This window comes from Bidens hawaiensis, unplaced genomic scaffold (assembly GCF_021521415.1).
Source record: "Bidens hawaiensis isolate Kalapana, Puna unplaced genomic scaffold, B.hawaiensis_p1.1 tig00000536_1, whole genome shotgun sequence".
In the NCBI taxonomy this organism is placed as follows: domain Eukaryota; kingdom Viridiplantae; phylum Streptophyta; class Magnoliopsida; order Asterales; family Asteraceae; genus Bidens; species Bidens hawaiensis.
This window is the reverse complement of record NW_027491034.1, coordinates 2,998,110-3,004,109: the sequence shown is the minus strand read 5'-3', so window position 1 is coordinate 3,004,109 and position 6,000 is coordinate 2,998,110.

Sequence of the window (6,000 nt, the reverse complement as noted above, 5' to 3'; positions counted from 1 at the left end):
TCCCTTTCCGCCGTCCTGTCCCTCTTCTTCTCTTTCTTTCCGCCTCTTTCTCTCTCTTGTCGCCGTTCCGCCCTTCTGTTTAACCTGTACCTTTATCTGACCCTCCCCTGCCTGTTTACTGTTCCCTGTCAGCTTTTCCTTTGTCCCCTGCAGCTGCCATATCTTTTGATATCTTTTGCTTTTGGAATCTTTTACTTTTTAAGATCTTTTCCCCTTTTCTAGGGATTGTGTTCCCTAGGGTTTCCCTATAAATAATAATGCTATTTTCTTAACACTACACACACAAACACTTATTATCTTCCTTGTCCTCTGCCGTCTCCTCTCTCTGCCTCCGTCTTCTCTCCTGTTCTGCCCTGATTTCCGGTAATATATAATATATAATATATAATAATTTGTTAAGTTACTTATTAATAATGCTAACATATATTCAAGACTTAAAACCAATCATTAAACCAATAATATCTTATTTTTAGGTTAACTTGTGCTTGTTTAAAGTTGGTTCTTGCATTTATCTTTCAACGCATCTTTATCAAGTGAGTAATCTCGTACCTAATCCCTTTTTATTTTTAATGTTTTGGGATGTTCATGTGTTCGTACAAACTTGAGTCTAAAACTTGTTTTTGAACTATAGTCGCGCAGTATCCCATGTGTTGAGGACGTTTACTTGGCTGTTTATTTGTATGTGTGTATCATTAACCGCTTTGTTCGGCCTATTCCGAAGTTTTCATGGATCCATTAGATGAACACGGGAGACCTATCGTTTACGGTTTTCTTTGTTTACACTTGCACAGATGTTTTCTTGTTTTTGTGCTCATTTGGGAGCACGGATTGAACTATGAACTATGATCTATTTAGGCTTGGTCACAATCTGATTACACCCTTGTTAAACACCAGACATACACGTGTTGCGCGCAGTGATTGTTATTATCTATTATTATCTATTAAACTTGATTCCTCACCAACACGCAAGTGTTTGACGTTTTATTTTAACACATGTTCAGGTTTGCTGTAACTACATTTGGAGCTTGTGGACACGTAGGACGTTTTTACTTTTGGACCTAGATTAAAATGTATCAAGACAAGTTATTGTTGTTCGAATATTTTGCTTTATAACATATTGATTTATGTTGATTTATGTTATCTTGTGTTTACGTTGCGCGTGCGCGAATGAATATATTTATTAAATATTGACACCCAATAGTGTCACGAGTAATGAAACAATATGTGGCGCCCCGATGTATAATCCGCCTTTGGTCAGGGTGTTACAGATTGGTATCAGAGCTCGTTGACTTTAGGATAGGTGGTTAGACGTAACGGCCTAGAATACCTAAGAGTCCCTTCTCGCGCATGAGAGAAATCTCATGATTGCGCGCTTATTGTTAATTACTCGTTATTTATAAATATGCTTGCGCAGACGCAGCGTATGATTTCACGTATTTCTGCGATATTTCAATTTTTATTGATGAATTTCGATTTTACATATTCGTTTGTGGGGATTGAAAATCCAAAAAGTCATGGTGATACATGAATAGTTGATTTTCAATTTCCATTTACTATATGTTTTTAAATTGAAGATTGAAAAGTCATGGTGATACATGAATTGTCAATCTCCAATGCTTATTTTCTTATATATTTCACATTGAAGGCTTGAAAAGTCATGGTGATACATGAATAGTTGATTTTCAATTTCCATTTACTATATGTTTTTAAATTGAAGATTGAAAAGTCATGGTGATACATGAATTGTCAATCTCCAATGCTTATTTTCTTATATATTTCACATTGAAGGCTTGAAAAGTCATGGTGATATATGAATTGTCAAAACTCCAATGCTCGTTTACTCGTTATTTTAAATTGAGAATTCGGAAAGTCATGGTGATACATGAACTGTCGATTCTCGATTCGAATTTGTTACCTGTATTAAGTTTGCATTCAAATTCATGTTTTACTTGAACTGTTGATGGTATCTAACCCCGCGAAACCAAGCTTTATAAGATTATACTTTGCGCTAAGACATTAACCAAAATTAAAACTTTTATAGAATGCCTCCGCTATCAGCTCGCCATCTTAGGAGGAAAGAAGCCGTGCGCAGACGTTCGCTGCAACGTTCCCAGGAAATGGCCGCCGCAATAGCCCAAGCTTTGAGCCAAAACAATACCAACACCTCTGGTTACAACATTAAGTCCTTTAATGCGGGTAAACCTCCGAAATTTACAGGGCTTGAAGGAGCCACCGTGATGCTCCAATGGCTCGAAAAGATTGAAAACACTTTCCTCCATACCCAATGCCCTCCTGACAGACGAACCCTATATGCTTCCAGTGTCCTGGAATCTAGAGCGCTTACATGGTGGAATGGAGTAGCTCATGCGCGTGGCGCAGAATCTGCTTCCAGCATGCTCTGGGAGGAATTTAAGGATCTCTTGACGCGAGAATTCTGCCCTCCCAACGAAGTAAAGCGCCTGGAGGAAGAATTTTGGAACTTGAAGCAGTACAGTGGCGAAGCGCGCGAGTACGCGACGCGCTTCCATGAACTAAGTTTGCTTGTCCCTCACCTAGTTACCCCTTCCCGCCGAGCCATCGAGAAGTTCCTTGGGGGTCTCCCCATGGAAATTCAAGATTCTGTATGGGCCAGAAACCCAGTAACCCTCCCTGACGCCATTGAGTTGGCCGCTGTGCTCAGCGACAACCATGTCAGAGCAGGAACCCTGTTCCTGCGGGGAGCTGAGAAGACCAAACTCACCAAGACTACCCCTGAACCAACAGAAACCAAACCAGAACCCTCAAACCATAACAACCCCAAACGTAGGCGCAGACAAGCTTACGCGCTTACCAACCCGCCTGTTGCCCAGCAATCCACCTACCAACCCCCAGTTTACTCGCCTACCCCACTGTCAGCCTACCCAACTCCCCCTATAGTCCACAACTATGCCCTAACCAATCCCGCACTCCCTGCCCCCGCCGACCAAGAAACCTTACACAGGAACTCAACCCTTTTGCCCAACCTGTAGACTTCATCACCCAACCCAAACCCCGTGTCGACAATGTAACCGATGTGGCCGCGTTGGTCACTCTGCCGAGTTCTGTAGAGTCCCTCCCGTCAACCCAATCGCACAAACACCACCAACCTACCCGCAAAACCCTCAACCAGCATACCCAAACCCACGACCTAGGTCGTGCTTCAACTGCGGTGATCCCAGTCATTTCCGGAACGCGTGCCCGAGGCTACAAGTGCAAATCACCCAAGCGAATCCGGTGAACCAAATCTCGAACCAAGTGACGCGCGGACGAGCTTTTAACATAACCGCGCACCAAGCGCAAGCGAATAATGACGTAGTTAATGGTACATTTTTGCTTAACGGACATTATGCTTCCGTACTTTTTGATACTGGCGCCGATAGAAGTTTTATTTCTCGCGCGTTTGAGCAGAAGCTTGCGCGACCACGCATTAACTTAAGTGAAAATTTTTCAGTTGAATTGGCTAATGGTGAAACTATTTTAATTAACTCCGTGATTAAGGATTGCACGCTTAACCTTAATGAAAGCGATTTTCTAATCGACCTCATCCCCATGCCCCTTGGAAGTTTTGATGTTATCATTGGTATGGACTGGCTCTCGAAGAATCGCGCAGAAGTTATTTGCGCCAAGAAGTTGATTCGCATTCCTCGAGAAAATGGTGATCTTCACATCTACGGCGAGAAACCCTCCAACGGTCTTAAGCTTATGTCCTGCGCTGAAGCCCAAAGGCTTATGCGGAAGAAATGTGTTGCATTCTTAGCCCATGTGGTCAAACCTGATGAAGGAAAGAAGAAACTTCGTGAAATCCCTGTTGTGCGTGACTTCCCTGAAGTTTTTCCCGATGATCTTCCTGGTATCCCTCCCGCTCGTGAAGTCGAGTTTCGTGTTGATCTTGTCCCTGGTGCTTCCCCCGTAGCCAAATCTCCTTATCGTCTTGCACCCGCTGAAATGCAAGAATTGGCAAGTCAACTTCAAGAGTTGACCGCTAAAGGATTCATTCGCCCTAGCTCTTCACCCTGGGGTGCTCCGGTGTTGTTCGTTAAAAAGAAAGATGGTTCGTTTCGCATGTGTATCGATTACCGCGAGTTGAACAAACTCACCATTAAGAACCGGTATCCCTTACCGCGTATTGACGACCTCTTTGATCAACTCCAAGGTGCCTCTTGTTTCTCCAAGATCGATCTTCGTTCTGGTTATCACCAGTTGCGTATCCGCGATGAGGATATTCCCAAGACTGCTTTTCGAACTCGTTATGGCCATTTTGAATTCTTGGTCATGTCCTTCGGTTTAACCAACGCACCCGCCGTTTTCATGGATCTGATGAATCGGGTGTGTAGGCCTTTCTTGGATAAATTCGTGATTGTGTTTATCGATGATGTTCTGGTGTATTCTAAGACCAAGGCCGAGCATGAGCAACATCTTCGGTTGGTGTTGCAAAAGCTTAGAGCCGAGCAGCTCTTTGCCAAGCTTTCCAAGTGTGAATTTTGGTCTGATGAAGTACAGTTTCTTGGTCATGTTGTAAACAAGATGGGTATTCATGTCGACCCATCCAAGATTGAAGCAATCAAGAACTGGTTGACGCCATCTACTCCTACCGAAATCCGTTCCTTTTTGGGCTTAGCTGGTTACTACCGGCGATTTATTTCGAATTTCTCAAAGATCGCATTGCCTTTAACAGCTCTAACGCACAAAGGTAAACCGTATATTTGGGGCTCGAAGCAAGAAGAAGCCTTTCTGACGCTCAAGCGATTGTTGTGTGAAGCTCCTGTTGTTGCGCTACCTGAGGGTAATGATGATTTTGTCGTGTATTGCGATGCATCCAACCAAGGTCTCGGTTGTGTTCTTATGCAACGAGGCAAGGTTATCGCCTACGCATCAAGGCAACTCAAGATTCATGAAAAGAATTATACAACTCACGACCTCGAACTAGGCGCAGTTGTATTTGCCTTGAAGATCTGGAGACACTACCTTTATGGTACTAAGTGTATCCTTTACACCGACCATAAAAGCCTTCAGCATATTTTTGATCAAAAGGAACTTAACATGAGACAACGCCGATGGAACGAACTCATCAGCGATTAACATAACCGCGCACCAAGCGCAAGCGAATAATGACGTAGTTAATGGTACATTTTTGCTTAACGGACATTATGCTTCCGTACTTTTTGATACTGGCGCCGATAGAAGTTTTATTTCTCGCGCGTTTGAGCAGAAGCTTGCGCGACCACGCATTAACTTAAGTGAAAATTTTTCAGTTGAATTGGCTAATGGTGAAACTATTTTAATTAACTCCGTGATTAAGGATTGCACGCTTAACCTTAATGAAAGCGATTTTCTAATCGACCTCATCCCCATGCCCCTTGGAAGTTTTGATGTTATCATTGGTATGGACTGGCTCTCGAAGAATCGCGCAGAAGTTATTTGCGCCAAGAAGTTGATTCGCATTCCTCGAGAAAATGGTGATCTTCACATCTACGGCGAGAAACCCTCCAACGGTCTTAAGCTTATGTCCTGCGCTGAAGCCCAAAGGCTTATGCGGAAGAAATGTGTTGCATTCTTAGCCCATGTGGTCAAACCTGATGAAGGAAAGAAGAAACTTCGTGAAATCCCTGTTGTGCGTGACTTCCCTGAAGTTTTTCCCGATGATCTTCCTGGTATCCCTCCCGCTCGTGAAGTCGAGTTTCGTGTTGATCTTGTCCCTGGTGCTTCCCCCGTAGCCAAATCTCCTTATCGTCTTGCACCCGCTGAAATGCAAGAATTGGCAAGTCAACTTCAAGAGTTGACCGCTAAAGGATTCATTCGCCCTAGCTCTTCACCCTGGGGTGCTCCGGTGTTGTTCGTTAAAAAGAAAGATGGTTCGTTTCGCATGTGTATCGATTACCGCGAGTTGAACAAACTCACCATTAAGAACCGGTATCCCTTACCGCGTATTGACGACCTCTTTGATCAACTCCAAGGTGCCTCTTGTTTCTCCAAGATCGATCT